Source organism: Zonotrichia albicollis, chromosome 14 (assembly GCF_047830755.1).
Source record: "Zonotrichia albicollis isolate bZonAlb1 chromosome 14, bZonAlb1.hap1, whole genome shotgun sequence".
NCBI classification, from domain to species: domain Eukaryota; kingdom Metazoa; phylum Chordata; class Aves; order Passeriformes; family Passerellidae; genus Zonotrichia; species Zonotrichia albicollis.
Genome location: NC_133832.1, coordinates 17,141,706 through 17,161,075, shown reverse-complemented (window position 1 = coordinate 17,161,075; position 19,370 = coordinate 17,141,706). Strand labels below are relative to the sequence as shown.

General features: G+C 38.0%; 1 long non-coding RNA gene across 20 annotated transcripts in view; it reads left to right on the top strand.

Annotated features, from left to right (window-relative positions):
- Positions 1-19,370, top strand: part of LOC102070473 (uncharacterized) — a 131,043-nt gene that overhangs the window by 95,504 nt on the left and 16,169 nt on the right. The window contains exon 3 of one of the 20 annotated variants that reach the window (XR_012582602.1): positions 19,201-19,357. The exons of the other annotated variants lie outside the window; for them this stretch is intronic. This is a non-coding gene — a long non-coding RNA (uncharacterized LOC102070473). The remainder of the gene's footprint in view (positions 1-19,200; positions 19,358-19,370) is intronic. 20 annotated transcript variants of the gene reach the window in all.

Below are 19,370 nucleotides of genomic sequence, written 5' to 3'. Positions count from 1 at the left end.
ACTTCAGCTGGGTTTCTTCTCAAAAGCTAAATGCAAATCATCAGCTCTGGGAGATTTATCTATTAGACACTGCCCTCTAGATTTATGGTAATTGTGAGTTTGGCTTACTCTGAATCTTGAGAAAATAACAGAAATGGAAGGAATGCCAGCTGGCCTTTTTGTTCCAAGGAATTAAAAAGAAAAGGAAAAGCAAACATTTGATGGGGGCTGATGGTTGTTTGCTTTCTGGGCAAAAAGCAGCATCTAATTTCCATTTCCACATCCCTCTCAGGGCTGCTGCTTCCAAGCTTCCCCACGTAAAAAGAGTGGAAATAGTTTCTCAGTTCACAAATGCCACTGCTGGGTTTTTTGGGTGAAAATGAGAGGTTTTGGCATCGGCCATGTGGTGTCCTGATAGAGCCTGCCCAGTCTGGGGTTTGATGCTGCAGGTGCAATGCAGAGCCCGTGTGGCCCAGGTGTTCTGAGTTAGCTACACAGGCAATAAGGGCAAACTGGGCACCCTTGGCTAATAAAAACTTCACTCCTGCCCTCCCAAAAATAAAGGCATGGGGTCAAATCAAAGTCAAACCTTTCCTTTTTAATGCTGATACTGCCAGTGATAATTCAAACACAAATGGCAAATATTTTCTAGATTGAGGGTTGGACTTTGTGCTTTATTGTTATCTGTATATGAATCTATGATTTTGTGTAATAGTTTATTGAGTAATTAAATATTATATTTAATATCTTTGTTGCATAGCTTTGTTTAAATTACCAACTTTTGAGTAGCTCAGACACTTTTTTGTTTCATGGGTAAATAAACGTGTGAATATCCTCAATTGTCCAGAATTAATGAAAGATTTACAGCTCTTCATTTGTACAAATGATACTGAAAACAGATTAAGGAGTGGCAGATAGGGGAGCTCTGGATACTGGAAAATAAGGACAGGGAAACAAAACTTAGTTCTTTCTGAAAAGCTAGGAAAGAACTTAAGCTGTGAATCTTAAGGTCCTAAAAGAAGAAGGAGAAGATGGTAATAATAAGAATAAATAATAGTAGTAGTTGTTGGTTTTGGGTTGATGATGATGATGATGATTATTATTATTATTATTACCTTTTGCATAGCAATGGATTAAATTCAGCTGCTCTCAGGGATAACTTTGTGATCTATGTAACAAGAGGGGATAAAACCCCTTCATTTCTTCTAGAGCATCCTGAAAGCTATTTCTGGCAGTACAACTAAAATCTTGTATTTTTAGCGGAATTCACTCTACTTCTTTGTATCCCATCCCATTCGAATTAAAGAGATCCTGAGCTGCTTTGTTTTGAATAATGCACTGGATTCTGGGGTTTTTTTAAAGCTTTCATTCATATATTTATTGCAATTTATTTTCTTTTTATTTTATTTATTTAATCTCCATTGCCCATAAGGACTTGGACTGAAATTGCCTTTCTGCATTGGCTGCTTTAGGATCTCCTTTTGTGTCCTGTAAAATATCTCTTTCAGGAGTTCCCATTTCATGGCTCTGTGAGATTTTGGGGTTTTACAGCTTCCAACTAGCCTGGCATGCTTGCAGGATTTAGCCCCAGACAAATTCAGGAACTTTTTTGTCAATCTCCCAGTTATTTCTCCCTTCAGGTGGAATATAAATAGAGCTGAGCAGCAGATTAAAGTGTTGCTGAAGGCTCTGATCCTCTGCCATCATCCTCAGGAATGTTATACACGTGTTTTTTCATAACAAAGCAAACAAAAAATCCTGAATGTGTCATTTTTTTTTCCTTTCATACTTGCTGAAAAATGCTTTTTCTATAGTCCCAAAGAAAGCCTCACCTCCTGTCTGTGAATCTATTCCATTAGCAGCCTTTGCTCTGTGACATAATGTTTGTCAAAGGAGAGATAAGAAAGAGAAGGAGCTTTCTGTAAAGATTGTTTATGGGGAAGGAAAAACAAAGCAGTAAAACAGAACACATAAAAAATGAAAATTGCCATATAGTTTAATGAATATTTTGTAAAAATCATTTTCTATTCTCCCACAAATTCATGATAGCAGCCCTGCTGGCTGCTGGTACATGATTTAGCATGTCAGATTATATTGCAGCAAGCAGACTCTCTACCCTTTGACCTTGAAGGCTCCTACTGTGCTGCAATAAATTTTGGGTTCTTAAAAGCAGCGAGGGAAAATGCTCTTTTAGACATTTACTGAGCTTAAATACCTTCAAAAAAAGACTCAGTTCTTTTTATTCTGCTTGGTGCTAACAGATAATATTTTGTCGTTGTGGATTTATGTGGAAAAATATTTGGTTTTTTTTTTTTGCATCTCTGACATGGTGTATGTGTGTCTGCAGCTAAATGTCATTTTCAGCACAAGTATGTGAACCATGTTAACAGAGCTTTTCCATGACAGTGTTTGCTGAGCTGTGAAAAATGTGAAGTTCTCAGTGCAGCCTCTTTCAGAACCTGATTTTTAAGTATTTCAGCTTTGTGACAAACAATTGCTGTGGGATGAAAACCTGGAAAGACACCTTGTGAAACAAAGGAGCCTCATTTCTTCTAAATGTGTTCTGCATTCAGGAGAGCTGCAATCAGATTTTCCCTCAAGCTCAGCACTTCTCCTTTGCCCACCAACCCACAAAAAGGTGTCAGCTGGCTCCAAAAACACCCAGAAAAATGGGGAAATATCCAGTTTATGAAACAGAAAATGTCAAACTCTCAATGTTTCCTGCTGTAGGGTCAGTGATTCCCTCTCAGGTTGCTGATTTTCACAGAATCCCAGGTCTGGGTTGGAAGGGATCTCAAAGCTGGTTCCATTCTTCCTAATATCCAATTTAAGCCTCACCTCCATCAGCTTAAAGCCATTCATGCCCCCCATGTGAATATTTTCATATTTTCTGAATTGTGTATCTTTGAGATCTCTTGTTATTTGGTAAATTGAACTTCATCAGTGGATCCAAAAGTCTTATGTTGGGGGAAGGCTGGATTGTTTCCAAAAAACCCAAAAAACAAAAGAACCAACCTGTCTATAAAGGGTATTTTTGTTAGGGAAAAAGTAAATTTGTGATGTAGTTGAAAGGACTCAAGTAGGCAGTTCCCACTCTTTTTTTCCTTTTTTTTTTTCTTTTCTTTTTCTTTTCTTTCTTTTTTTTCCCATAGAAATCTGTATTTTGGTCTCTAAAACTTTCAAAACCATACTATGCAGAGCCTGTCTGCAGAAAATATGTCCATTAAATAATTTTTTTATAAAGATTCTGTTACATAAAGGGTTCAACATTGTGGGGTTCCCCTCTTCTGTTCCTTAACGTGATCCTTAAACTCTTCCATAAATTTAATTAAGCTTGCTCTTGTCTCAGCCTGTTTAATCCCAGGAATTTTAGGCTAATGACACCTCATCCAGTGATGAGCCCCAATTTCATGGCCACTTTATTCTGCTTTGTGGTAAAGCAGATATTGAAGAGCCTCTTCATCCAGGAATAGAAATAAATAAATTCTCCGTGTCTCCATTGAGGGAGGGGAATTGTGCCCTGGAGCACCCAGAGAGGCTCCAGCTCCTGAAATGTTGACTTTGATCCTCAGGAATGGATCTCTGTAAAGTGCATTAATGGAGTGGCTGCATCATTAGCGTAAATTAATTAAACATTTTGCAGAGGTGTGCAGCGTGTTGGCCCAGGTGGAAAAGGCAGTGACAGTTTTGGTATTAAACTCATTTTTTCAATACTGAATTGGAGGAACCTTCTGTGATGGAAACGGGAATTTCAATTTCTGTGTCACTTCTGTCATTCAAATAATGACAACTGAATGAAACTTACTGTAACTCAACCACAAAAAGCACTTTTCCCCTGAAAATGCCTTTACATGAAAATAGACCTGGACATTTAGAGCTGTACCTTTCCATTCTTTATCATGGGAAGATGAAGAAGCATAGGCTTCTTCCTTTCTTTATTTTCTGATTCTACTGATTCTACTTTTATTTTATTAATAACATCTTAAACCATGCAGACTTCCTTATTCAGTACTAAGAGAATTTTCAAAATCAAAATCAAGAATCAATATCTTTTTTTTTATTATTTTGTCTTATCATTTCAATAAAGAAATTTCATTACGGAAAAGATTACTTTAAAATGAAAAGCAAAAAGAAAAAAATCCACACCAGTCCTAATAATGGCACTGAAATTATTATAAAGAGTAAAAATACAAATATTAAGATGTGTAAGCTAGGCTTTATGTGTAAAACTCTCATATGATAAATAGTAAAAAAAAAAAAAAGCACAAAATATTAAGAGAAATATCATGAATTTTTAGCCCAGTGACATCACCTATGGAGGAGTTCATGGCTTTAATGCAGGTTCAGGGGCTGATTTTTATTTATTTTAAGTGTTCACTGAATGCAATGTAAAACAATTCAGCCGCTCTAATTTCAGAACGAGCAATCCAGTGAAATTCCTCATTGATTGGGATGCTGCCTCTCCTTATTATTCCTTCTGCTGTTTGTGGAATTTTAACTTATTTTCTCTGGGGCAGGAGGAGAGGATTTCTTTGCCCCTGAACTGGGAGAAACATTTTCCTGCAGCTCTGCCCAGGAGCCAGAGGCAGCAGCTTCAACACCAACCTGACAGAAGGAGCCCAAACTTTTGCTCCTTTTTGAGGAATTTTGTGTTGATTGGAAAGATCCACACACATGACCTGAGCTTCTATTTTTGCCTAGTAAATATTAGGCCAAAATATGTGAAGCACTTTAATGCTGGCCAAGTATTACAGCAGGATTCACCAAGCAGAGAATTTGGATATGTTAAATTACAGGAAAACAAAAAGTAAGAATTATCTGTCATGTCTGTAAGCAGCAACTGAAAACACCTTTACAAAGGTAGTGGATTTTTTAAGAAACTCTGCTGGTTTTTAATTTATTTTCAATAATTCATTAATATGCACTTTCACCTTAATGGCCAGTCCCCACAGGATTCATGTGCTGTGCCAAATGAGGTTTCTCATAGGCAAAATTAATTTTCTACAAATAACTTGCCTATTTCTCCTGATTCAGGAGCAGCAGAAGGTAGCACAGCTTTGGTGATTTGATCTCGATACATGAGATTTCAGCACTTGTTTTAGCCAGTGTTCTTGTCTATTGAATTTTCATTTTTAGACTGCTTAAATATTGGGTGTGACTTGGAGAAGGATATGATTCATTTTGATGGAACAGCTTCTAGGTATCTGTATTGGTGCTTATTAATTACTTTAGCAGAAGTGTTTTGTTCCTTCAGTTCCTCTGGAGAATTAAATACCACATAACATATGTTAGATTTTGGCAATCTTATGTTTACCGAAGTTTAAAAAATATTTTGAGCAGTTGTGCATGAAATTATTTAATATCCCTCATGAGAGGAAACACTAACAATGTTAAACCCAAATACAACCTCTTTCTATGAATACTTTTTTCGTATCTCATGAGGAGGTGCTGAGTGGAATATGAAATGTCCACATTTTGAGCTCTGGAAAATCAAGCCAACAATGATACCTGAACACAAATATTTAGAGAGGAAAAGGTAGGATGGAAAACAGTTGAAAATAACACATATTGGCCCAATTACAGTCCCTAAGTAGGAAAAAAGCTGAGTTTGTTTCAGAAGTAAGTCTAAGTTAAATATTTGAGTCAGATTATTGTACAGAAACACAAACACAGGGAGGATGTAGCACATTCTTATATTTTCTCTATTTTCTTTAGTTTTGTGTCATTATAGAGATGATGACACATCAGAAGCTCATTCCTATAAATTTCAGTGACAGCTGAAATGCACCTTATCAGTTCCTGTGATACCAACCCCATCCCTCAGCTCCCCAGCAGGAAAGAGAAACCTATTTCTATTTCTATTTCTATTTCTATTTCTATTTCTATTTCTATTTCTACTTCTATTTCTATTCTTTCTATTTCTGTTTACCACTGAAATCAGTGAGCTGTGCTTGTGGAAAATACCACTGGCAGATGTAACTCTCCTGTTGTGTTCCTACCTATGTGATCTTAGGCAAAAAGGGATTTTGCCTTATATAAATTTTTCTTTATAAATCCTTTTGACTTCCCATAGGACTGAAATGGCCTTTTTAAATTAAGTGTTTAATTTGCCCTACAGAGGAGTAACTTAGCTTGGTATTCTGATTTTTCAGGATAAATCCCTCCCTCCCCAAACTCTTGTTGTACAGCAGACTCAGTCTCTTCACAGCTGTTTGTTGCAGAAATAACTCTATCTTCAGAACTTTGAAGAACTCTAAAAATGAAAGCTTGAATTGCCATTTTATTTGGGAATATCATGACAAATATCCACTCCTAAAAGGCAGCTCTGCTCCTGTTTGGGCTGTCATCATGGAAGGGGATTCATTTTTGGTTTTAGGTGACTCACTGTGAGCTGTCAGAAATCTCTCTGAATATTCTGTGTTCCTTAAAATAATTCAAAATTGGAAAAGAAGATTTGCAGAAAACTGGAAATATTTGAGTGGACATTTCCATAGCTTCTGATATTAATCACTGTGGGCAAAAAGATCTGCTGTGGATTTTCTGTGGGATGTTTTCCAAAATTGTTTCAGATTGTGTTATGTGTTGTTTGTCATTAGAATGTGATCAGATGGAGTTGCAAAGATCTATTTAATCTGAAATTCAAGAGTGAGATAAAAAATTATAAAATCTCAAGTACTTTTAATTGGTTTAGATTCCATTCATCTTTTTTTTTCCTTTTCCACATGAGTGATATTCTCCAGCTGTGCAGTCTCTCAACCAGGTCTTTGGAGAGCACAAAAGAAAAGGCAAAACCAAAGCAAGCAACTTTCCCTTCTGAGCACATTTTCAGTCATTCTACACAAGAATTTAATTGTTCTGGCTGTGCAGGAAGGTCTATGATAAAATGAGTGATAAAAGAAAATTCAGATTTTTATCTTATTGCTAAATTAGATAAAACTTACTGAAACCAAAGACATCATAGGGTTGAACATTTCTTCCCCCAGTCCCTGAGTGAGGCTGTTTGAGTTTTCTTGAGGCAAAATTATTCTTTTTCTCTACATAAAGCACATGGAACTGTCCCTTGTGTTGTCTCCATGGGGTTTGGAATGATAAAGCTGAGAGTGTTGGATTTCCTGCAAATGAGCTTGGATGAGGTTATTTTCCAATTCAGGGGGTTTTTTTTGGCTTTTGTTCTTTGGCCTTCAGGAGGAAAATAATTTGTAGACAAACATGTGCACCTGGAGCTGAAACAATAGGTACTAATGCATTTGCAGAGGGGATGGGGCTGCAGGGTTTCCAGGAAAGCACTCAGCCCTGCCTCGCTCCACGCCAGCAAAATCCCCACTTGGTTTTCTTGTTTGCACTTATGACGACTTTCCCCCCGTTTTTTTTTGCATAGAAATTAATTCCAAACAGCACAAAAACAGCAAATAGTGGTGCAAGTTCTAAATGCTGGTAGAGGAAATAGATAAAGACAATGGTGAATGGATAAATTTGCTTTCTCCTGAAATATTGTAAATTTTATTTTGAGGGAGGAAAAATGCTCTTTTATTCTGCTAGAAAAAACCAAAATATTCTGAAGTAATGTATCAAGGAGGCTGATACGTGGAAGTGATTGAGGCTAAAGCATGATGATATCAATCGCAGAATTATAACTTTGTCTAAAAAATTTGAAGGAAATTATATTAACAGCCTAATACAGTCCAGCACTGCAGTTGCAGGTGTAATGATTTTATGCATTGAAGTAAATTCAAGTCTGAACATAGTCAGATCATTAAAATTATTTTAGATATTCTGAATATAACATCTAATAGTTTTACACCAGAACTTGAATATTGATCTCCTTTGTTTTCTGCATTTACTTTCCTCTTCTACCCCTACCTCCAGCTGCAGTCTTACTCTAAAAGCTGATATATTAATTCCTGGTTGGATATTGTTTAGAATATTTGCTTATGTTTTCATTTTCCCTTTTTTCCTGAGCTGTAAAACAATTATTCTCAAAATATAATCAGACAAGTCTGGATGAAAATCTAGCAAAAGGTATAAAAACCCCATGAGAGACATATGATGAGTGGGTGGGTTTTCTTCAGAGTCCATCTGTAAAAGATTTTAGAAAAATGACATCCCACAAATCTTGGTTAGAGGCAAGGATTGGGTCTGAGATGTTCAGAGAAGATAGTTAATGGAATTGTGACAATTTAACTGGGATATGTTCCTGAGAAATGTGTACTGAAATCTCTAAAGATCAGCATGTAAAAGAGTAGCACAGTGAGCAAAACAAATAAAAGGAAATGAAAGATACAGGCAGAATGAATTCCTTGAGCCAATGAAGTGCTCCAAGTTCTAGTTGAGTTTATCTTGCACCGCTGCTGAGCTGGGAAGGAATTGGGTGCAAGAGACCCCAGAGGTGTCAAATAAAGGGAAGGAGGAATGGAGTGTGTATTCTGGGATTGTGAAAGTTTGGAACAAGGAATGAGAAAGGGAAAAGCTGGAATAAAACTGGAAGGGATGTGCTGGGGGGAGATCAGAGCTCCTGAAGGGCACGAGGCCGAATGCCTGGGTCAGGGAGGGAAACAGAGTTAAACTGGGATGAGGACATTGATCCTGCACGTGTGAGGGGGGATTAATTCTGTTTGCCCGTGGGTAAACCTGATCAATCCATAAAGAGCTGCAGTGGGCTGGACTGTGCTGCTGGTCCAGGGGAGACATTTGAATATGTATGTCAGCGTGAGGGGAATTGACTTTGACTGGGGAAGACAAAGTGACTGAGAATTGATTTTTATTGTGGAAGGAAATTGATCCAGAGAGAGGGGGAAAATCACTTTGATTAGTACGTAAGGAGAGCTCCCACAGCGGTACAGAACTGACAACAGAAGAAATGAACTTTGATTTTGGGCATGACATGATTTTGAACGTGGTATTTGTAGCAGTTGGTAAGTGCCCTCCATGAGAAAAGATTTTGTGTTCTGTGGGATGGCACCAGTCAGCTTCCATTGAGAAGAGCAGTAATTCATATTTGAGCCAAAAACACTCGTTACTGAAAGCAGCATTGACCAAAAATTAGAACTAGGAACTGTATCTTGAATCATTTCAGTATATTGACACTGTCAGTTACAGGCATGATGAACTTGTTGAATCCAAATTTTCAAGTTTTAATTTATTTTTATGCCTTTAAAAAGCTGGCGTGCTGATTTATATAATGTTTCAGTTGCCATTTCCAATCCAAGGGAGGTTCATTTACTCAAGGCTGAAAAGATCCAAAAGAAAAAATACAATTTGAGCAAGTTTACTGCACTGCCAACCATTGTGTTGCTTTATATTTGGCACCTGGCAGAGATCTCTTCCTCCTGCCACCAGAACTTGTTTGAATCTGGCTGCAAGGCTCACAAGTGGGATTCCTGAAGGAGGGCAAGGAGGGGATGGAGAATTCTGGGCCTGGAAAAACCAACTTCAGTCGTGGCCTCGTGGGAATCATTTTCAGGTATAAGGTGGGAAAAGTGACCTGGTGGAACAGGAACAAATCATTGCTGGCCAAGCTGATTGATTTCTTTGCTAAATTAACAGCCTCTCCGGACTGCCTCTGCTGATTACAGAATATTATTTCTCTGTTGGGTTTTCTGCTATTGAGTGAATATTGGTATTTCCTTGAACACTCGTGAAGAGAATGAGGTTTTAGTAACTGTTTCATCAGCAGATTTCATGCTGAGCTTTTTATTATCAATATTTTTCTCTAAGTTAATTTTTAGTCCTTAATTGGTCCATCACAAAACTTTAATATTGTTTTGCTATTACCTATCACCCATAGGTGCTCACTGAATTAAATATCTAGTAAAGGATTTTTTAAAAAGTTAACTGAAGTGTTAAAGTTTCAGTTTCTGTGTGGAAAAAATATATATATTATATATATTTGTATATATATAAATATATAATACATTTCTATATATTTATAATACATGTATATACATATATAAATACATGTAATACATATATATTTATATATACAAATATATAAATATATATTTATATATATTTATACAAATAATAATTTGTATAAATATGTATCTATTTTATATATTTGTATGTATAATATAAAGATATATACAAATAAATACTTAGCTTTGGTCATAGCTCAATCATACTGTCCTTGTTTTTAAGGAAGTTAATATATGGACAGGCAGGAACAAGTCCAGCATCCTTTCTTTGCCACTGGGCATAATGCCCAGTGGAAGGAAATTTCTGTACAGAGAGATTGTGGAAAGTGAGACTTCTCCAAGAGTTTATGAAATAGAAATGATTTTTTAAAAAATTGTTATTATTCAGAATTTTTATCTCAAATATTTTGCAGAAAGCAAAATCCAAGGCAATCATTGTCTGTCATACCAAAGCCAAAATCTGTCTGGAACCTCAAGTATTAAAAATATAGATTGACAAAATAGTTTTAAAAAATAAATTATGAGTAATCTAGTCAAATTCCACTGTGCAGGTGGCCCATAAATACTGCCATTTTCGGGAATTTTGCTCTTTCTTTTTAGTTCCCCTTGCTAGACCTTCTATCATTATTTTTATCTGACAATATTGTCTTAGTCTGTTTTAAGAGGATTGGTTTGTGATAAAATATTTTGTAATGGCAAAAATATGTAGGGAACCTAAATACTTCAGTGCATATTTAGTGATTCAAAGTCAAACAATTCACAATTATATTCCAAGCTTAACTTGGCAGGTGAAGTGGTTTGTTATAGAATTACATTTATCTTTTAATGGGTGAGTTCAACACATCATAAAGATAATAAAGATACAAGGCAGCACATGCCAGTTCCAAGTTCAGGAAAGCTAAGGAGGGGCTGGTTTGAAACAAAAAGAGATAAAATTGAAACAAGTGCTATGAGAAAGGAAATTATTCTTTTCATATAGGTTTTCTTTCATTAGGTAATATATGGGATGTAATAGGAAATATATCGGATGTAATAAATCCCCAAAACAGCACGAGATTTTTCTCAAACTTTAGAGGTCTGTGTGATATATGGTATTTTATAAATATTGGGTACTTAATTGTCTGTGTGAGAAATAACTGTTATTTATGGCCATTTTACATTTAAACTAAATTAGGAGCTGTAACCAAAGCTATCACTCCAGGGTTTATACAGTACTGTCTGGATCCATGTGATGTATTTTAACCTATGCACATATCCATTTAAAAAGGGCTTTATCTCCTGCTTGACAATCCTTAATAACACAATAGACCACTCCTGTATCCCCTTTCCATCCATTAGTCAATATATCCACAGCAACCAGCAATAACCCAGCAGCAAAAAGCCTACTTAAGTTCTTTAAAACCTCCCACCTGAATTGCTGTAGCCAGGAAAAACAAACGGGCCCAAAAACGTGTGGCTACATTTTAAAATGTGCTGAGCACCTGCAGCCTCATCAAAGGATGCTGGATGTCAGCACTTAACAATTTAGCCCACCAAATTAAAAATATTAACCGTGTGAATTCATAAAGGCTGCAGCGGTTGGCGGCAGGGCTGGCGTTTTCCCAGGGATCCCTCCTCAGCTCCAGGGTATTTTTTGTGCTGTTTTTGCCTCTCTGCTGGGTATTTTTGTGGCTGCCTGTCCCACACCTTGCTGGCCCTGCTGGGATCTGCCTTGTGCTCTTGGGGGTGCGTTGGCTCCAGAGCCTGCACCAGGGAGCAGCTTTGGGATCCTCCCCAAAACCAAGAAAGATCCATGACCATGGTTTTTCCAGACTTGGTTTTGAGTGCAAAGTGAGCTCCTCATCCCAAATCCCTCTCCCTTTTCCTTTCCCTGTCCCCATGTTGAAGGCTTTCATCCCAAGGAGTGCAGACAGAAACTGCAAAAAAAGGAGGGCTGATGTTTTTCCAGATCCATCACCTTTTATACGTCTGTAGAGGGTAGCTGTGAGCTTGCATTTTTGTATCTGGTTCTCTGGAGGACATTAGTTCCTAATAAAAAAAAAATTAAATTAAAACCTCATAAATATGAGACTACAGTGCAGAACTGGAGGCTCATGTTGAAAGGATTTACAGAACTCTCAGCTTTATACTGTTGCTCAATATCATATAAAAGGTTTGTCTCAATGTCATAGACCCGGGATTTTCCTGGAAATAAGTCTGTAATGAAATCCTTTATTAACTGCAACAGTCATGCAGAAAAACAAGTATATTAAATAAGGAGAATATGTTCTGGGTTGGGGGTTAGTCTCTCATACAGTTTTAAATTGAGCAGTCTGAGCATTTTAACAATCTTCCTACCGCTATATGACACCTTAATAATACTATTTAAAAGGTTTGAATTGTTATTTTTGATGCTGGGTCTAGAAACAGGGATGTCTACCTCCCTCTCTGCCTCTCTCTGTTTCTCTCTCTGTAAACATATCCCCAGTTTCCCAGCAGGTTCAAACACAGATGGCTGCCTTATTGCGACAGAAGCAAAAATGCTACATTAATGTTTAAAGAGATTAAAAATCCTCTTGGCAGCAGTGGCATATGTTACCAGTTAATTGTAGCACTGGAAGCTTCCCTGCTGTTTTAAAACATGGACTCATTTTACTTGCTTTCTGCAGAGCAGTATGAAATGTCAAATTTGTTGGTATAAGTTTTGAATCCGGTCTGACAAAAATGAGTCATTAAGACAATGTTGTTGTCCTCCTCTAACATAGTTTTTGAATCCAAATAATGTTCTGCTCCCATGCCAGCTCTGGCAGAAAGCTGGCTCCCTGCTCCAGCCCAGCCATCGTGTGCACGCACACTTCATGATTTCAGCAGAGGGCTTTGCCTTTGGAAGGCAGTTTTTAGCTCTTCACCTGCATTATTTCCACCCATTGTCATCCTGGCCAAAGCAGGCTGCTGGTTTGAATTACATTACAGATGTAATGGTGGCTTTTTCTGGCCCAGGCTCCAGCTGGAACAGAGCAGGCAGAGCCAGCCCATGAGTGGTTCTGTGGTGCTGGGCAGGGATGAGCACACTGCTGAGGAACTGAGGAACATCCCCTTCCCAAATCCCTGCTCAGACCAGCAACCCTCAGCAGGACACTGCTGGCACTGTACTGCTCTTTGACTGGGGAAAGAAATAGGAAAAAAGTGCTGAAAAGCTGAAAATTTCTATCGTTCCTTGTGCTAAGTTCTCTTGCCATTATTGAAATTATCCAGTTCCTCTTAAATCAGGGAGCAGCTGCCACATCAGATATACATTAGGACAAAACAAAGGATTCAGTCTGCCTAACTAGCCTTTCAACCTCAAACGCTGTTAACAGGACACTTTTGCCTGAGAGAAAGCTGATGGTAAAACTTTGTGTTCCTGCACTCAATGATGTCACCTCACCCTGGCGGAGCTGCCCAGGCTTTATGGGGCTTAAGTACTCAGGAAAGTAATTGTGGCATAAATACACTCCCATGTCAGAAAGGTAAACAAAACTTAGCCTCACGTACTGTCTGTGATCCTTTTTACTATTTGTTCTTTGCCATATGTGCACATTAGGTTTTACAGACAAGTAGATGTGATCTCTGCCCCTCAGGGGTTTGCAGAGGAGATTAAATATCACATGGAGATGAGACATTGCTGTTGGTATTCTCAGCAGGGTAGGCTGGGCATGAACCATCCTGGCTTGTCTGAAAAAGAAACCTTTGAAATCAAGGCTGAAACACATCAGCACAGCTCCTTCTCATTTCTTCAGGGGGCTTCAGACTGCCCAGAACATACCTGATATCAATTCCTGGCATTGATTTCTGCATTTTGGAAAATCTGTGCAAACCCACTGGGTTTTCCCTGGTTTCTGATCAGTCTCACTGCTCTAAGTTCATGGTTCCTCGTCCTATTATTTTTTCTCTCCTGATTTGATTAGATCATAAGTTCAGAGTATAGACAGTGAAAAATATAGCTCAAGATGTCTAATTAAAGAACAGCTTGTTTGCCGAGGGATTTGAATTCCCTGCCATGGATTCCTGTCCTGGGAGGTTGATTTTTACAGGACCCATGCAAGTCACTGGGTTACAGAGTCACCAAAGGAAATTCTCTTCCCTGAGTGCAAAAAGTTCTGTACAGACACAATTTACAGCTACATAAATTATATTTAAGTGCTAATTTATACAAGTCTTTCAGGATAGACCTCCAGAAATTTTACTCAATTCTGAAGAGTGGGGAATGAGCTGTGGTTTGTCACCCACTCTGTCTCCTGCTAATGAAAAACCAGTGGTACCAGGTTCTTGCTCAAATTAAACACAACATTTATTCTAGATTGCAAACTAGATCATATCCTTGATAATTATAAACAGAACATTTATTCTAGATTGCAAACCGGATCATATCTTTGAGCTATTTGCAGCAGAGCAAACACACAAAACCCAGTAACACTGGCTACTTTCTAAGCATGAATAATAAATTAAATCTTCATATGGGACATTAATATTCTGGAACACTCAATTAGATCTTGTTTAAATCTCACAAATACACAAATTATACACCAATAATCAAGTAGTTGCAGAGAAAAAGATTTTGTAAAAATTATTTTAGATAAGAGATAAAATTTTTCTCTGCCCAAGTTCTAAACTAATTTCAACACTCAGGGCATATCAAGACATCTACTTTCATAAAACACCTTATGAAGGACTGAATTCAGGAGTTAGTGTTAAGAATTCCAGCCTTTCCAAAGCCTTTCCAAAAATCTGAGTAGTAGTTTATAAAAAAGTAATCCAACAGAAAATGGACTCCTTTTATCCAGACATTCAAAGTCTGAAACATAAGGCCAAAGTATTATTTTGAGATGGATAAATCTCAAATTCCTTTTCTACAGACAGATTGAAGATGCAGACTGTCTGCTGTTTGTGAGGGTACTTGAGATTTACTGGAATTTTTATCCCAGATATTCTTTGCTAAAATGCTAAAAACACATACCAAATTTCACAAAGGCAGTTGGAAAACATTCTGTAATTTTCTGAGCAGCACTAGGCATCATTTACACTGTTTAAATTACAATTAATGGTGTCCTATTATTTGTTTACATTTTTATTGGAGCAACAAGATGAGTGCAGATGCAGCAGCACTACTAATTCCTTGGGATTCACAGACACCCTAATTAAATTATTTTCATACTTTGTTTTCTGCAAGTGAAGTTTGCAGTTGTAGAAGAGGGTGTTTTTATCTTTCTTTCTCCTATTTGTGAACTTGTGATTGTAGCATAAAACACTAAAAAAAATGAGTCTTTAGCTTTGAAGTTATAGTGAGTATGTTAAATACATAAACAAGAATATTTAGTTACTTTGCATTATTCATGTAACTGCAAAAAGATTCACTCTGGGCAGACAATTACTGTGTATTAACATCTTGCCTTAGGGCAGTTGAAATGGTTTTTAATGAGGTGTTACCAATCCTGAATATCTTTCACTTGCCACTTGACCCAACAATTTATTTTTTGCTGTACGTGGGACATCTTGACATAAAATACTTTATTACAGGGATTCTGTTAATCATCTGCTATACTTACACAGAATTTCTATTGGCATAAAAGGTATTTATTAAACTAATTCATATTGTTTTAAGTAAGGATAACTAGTACCTATAGATTGAAATTAATTGGAATTTTCTGAGTGTTCAGATCCAGAGCCTAAGAAGCACACTGCTAAATTAGTATTCAGGTCATGAAAACAACTAATGAGGCTTCAGACCTATAAAAGTCCACTCAAACAAACAGCTGCCAGTGTTTTTGAGAATATTCTGGTCCTGGCATCTGCTATGACCTGAAGGGCAGAGCAATATGAACTTAACTAAGACAGCATTTCAGATAATTTGAGATCTAGAGACCAGAGCAATAAAGAGAAGAAAAATGGTTCTTCCTCCAGCAGGAGGACACAAAAATCGCCTGCTCAGCCAAACAGCAGCAGCTTGAGTAGAAACAGGATTCCCAAAGTTATTTTCTTCAAATAATATGGTTCAGGTGCTTGCACCAGTGTAACTGCTCATAGTTGTATCTGGTGGATAAAATGATATTTCTGAAAAGCTTTGGTGTGAGGAGGCTGTCAGTGACCAGAGTGTGAATTTTGCACAGGAATTGCTCACAGCAGCAGCTCTGAGGTGGGAAGAGCCCTTGCCAAGGCACACCTTGCCAGGGTTTGCAGCTCTGATCTGTTCTCGCCTCCAGTTTGCTCCAGTAAACCCAGTTTGGATCCTGGGATCCAAAGAAACACCAGCACAGAGCTTTTCCCAGGCTGTTCCTGTCCTGATCCCAGCTCGGGCACCTTTCTCTCCTGCTCTGCCCTCAGAGGGATCCCATGGCACCAGCGTGGGTGCCACCAGCAAGAGACAGAGCAGGGGGCAGCAATCAGACCCTCAGTCCTTCACAAGCCACCACAGGACTGAGGTTGGCCCAGAACCAAAGGGGGAAAACAGACATAGCACAAATTAATTCATAAAGAAATTACAGCTATCAGGATGAAGAGGTTGACCACTGCTTGGTTTGGTGCTGCAGCATATGGTGCACAATATAATTCATCTTCCTGATTGGGAGGGGATGCAGGGGAAAGGAATCTCCCTGGCATGGATGCCCACGCAATGCCAGTGGCTCTGCTGGAGCCCCTCTCTCCCTGTATATGTAATCTATGTTGAATTAATTTGTACTTGGCTGAATTTCAAACACATCAACTTCGTTTTCATGTATGTTGATGGGATTTTCTTTTGGATCGGTTTCTTATGTTAATTAGCCCTCCATTTATGCTACCTTGTAATGAGGTTTAGCAACTCTGCATGTGCAAGCCTGGTGGGAAATGGGCTGGATGTGCACAGGTTCAGGTTTTGCACTTGCCTGGTTTTGACATGTTAGAGATTTCCCTGTTTCCCAAGTCATGGGCTGTCTTCAGTGGGCCAATCAGTTCTTTGCTAAGTGCTCAGGGGAGAGGTTTTAGAGTTTTTAGTTTGGAGTTTTGGAGGTTTTATTTGATGGAATAGAAAGCTTGTTATATTAACAAGCATTTTAAAGGAATGAGGGGGGATTTTGGTTGGGAGACTGATTGGTTCTTCAGACCTCCAGCAGTGAATTAAAAAGAATAAATGGGATGGGTTTGCTGTGGCTTCCAGTCAGGCCTGTACTTGGAAGGGAAATACCAGAGATCTAAAGCAAACTGCTCTGTATTTAAGAGATTAATGCAAGAAAATATTAACTGCCTTTCTTTTTAGCAGAACAGAGACACGAGGTTTTCTGATGCAAAGGAATTTTCCCATTAATTGCTTCGCTCATTTGGTCAACAGCTGAAAAGCACCAGATATATTATATATTATATATTATAAATTGTATATTATACATTATATATTATATATTATATATTATATATTATATATTATATATTATATATTATATATATTATATATTATATTAGTATATAGTATATATATAATATATATTATATATTATATAAATATTGTATGTCATATATTGTATATTAATAATAATATAGATATATTATTATACATTAAATATATAATCATTGATATTTTGGAAGTGCCAGGGTGAGCACAACCTTTGTGGGGCACAGAGGCTCCCTGCAGGAGCTGGGGGCACACGTGGGATATCAGCACATGGATCTGGGACTTTTAGGCAGAAATTCTTGCTGTGCCCTTGCCCCAAGGGAAGCAGAGCAAGGTGAGCTCGGCCAATCCTTGCCAAAGCTCAGGGTGATCCCACACCCAAGCTCGTGTGGCACAGCCTGGTTAAAATCTCTGTTAAGTCAGTTCAGCATTAAAGCACTGAAGAGCTCAGCTGTTTTCAGCCAGCCAAGCAGGGCCAGAGCAGCCTGGTTCTGCCTGTGGAACACCTCCCACTCACCCACTCCTTAACACAACAAAATACAACAAAACACAACAAAACACAACAACCTCAGCTGAGCTCGGCACTTAAAAGCTTTTTACTTCAGGAGCCCGAGGCAGGAGCTGTAATTGCCAGGTCATAAGTACTGTCTTTAAAGCAAAACCTTATTTATTCCTGCTCCCACACAGCACAACTCTAAATGCTGCAGGATTTAAGAGCAATTCTCTATTTTTCCCTTTTTAACTACCTCCTTTTTTCCCTTATCAAGTTCTACTGTTATAAGAACAAGTTTCTCTCAAGCAATATTCCCTTTTGAACACAAGAATCTTTCTCTCTCCAAATATATTTGCTTAGCAAAAAATACTCTTATTGCCTACTGAAGGACCTTAAAATATTTAGTATTTTTCTGCCATGTTGTGGGGAAAAAAAAGTTCATCTAGATGACGTGGCTTGAACTGTTCCCATTTCTCAGAAGAAGTTTGCAATAAATATTCATCTTAACCTGAGGCATTGTCGTTAATATTCAAACTCAGGCTTTTCAGCTTTAGATTTTAAATAAGTGTTCTGGAAATGTATGAATGGACCCTCATTCCCAACAAATCCATGTTCCACATGGAGATGTATATTTATATGTAGAATTATCGATGGGATAATTATGAACTTGTGTGTCCAAACCATTTGGTTCATTCAGCCATTACGGTCAAAATTTATTGTGTTAGAACATGCCTAAAACTCTTCTCCTCACTTAAGTGAAATAATCTGTGTAGTACCAAAACCAGAATTTGTGAAAGGTGTTTGTGAGATGTCCTCCCATGTGAGCACTGAGCAGTGCCAGTATGATAAGAATTATATCAGCATTTCCTGTTATGTAATCACTAGTGTGGAAATTATGCTTTCTATTCTATTGAGTGGTGCAGTGATCATGAAGCAAGGGGAGGACTGAGCCCGAGCTCCCCCTAGAAATAACAAAATCAATACCCAATGTTTATCTGTGCTGGGGTTTGTCTGCTTCACCACAGTCAAAACTGGAGGCTGCACAAGGAATGAGCACTGGATAAATAATAAGCACTGGCCTTTAACGGGGCATTTTAGGAGGTTGGGTGGTCAGTGCATTTGTTGGCTCTGGGAATCCATCCAGCTCCACACTGTGGTCAAATACAAAGATGACTGAAATCCCAGTATTTCCTGAATTTAACCTTTTAGGAAATCAGACCCTCAATATATAATTGAATGTGCCATTCCTTGGGGAAACCAAACAGCCTCCTCGCCTGCTACATTCAGCTCTTCAGCTCTGTGGTTCTTGCAGTGTTTTAAGTAAATCAATGTGAAATGGAGAAAGTTTGCAGTATTTAGTTGAATGAAGTCATTTTTAGAGCAGGAAAGAGAATCCCTGGTTATAAAGTGGCAAGACTTAATGTGCACTTTCTCAGCAGAACTTGCTGCACAGTCACCCATGGTCAGGAATCTGGAGAAGAGAAATGTGCAAAACCCTTCGCAGCCATGCATTGCATCAGAAACCGAGGGGGAAATAAAAAAACAGAATAATTAGGCATGCCTATGAGTGAGCCTCACCATAAACAAATCAAACTTGTAGGTACATCGT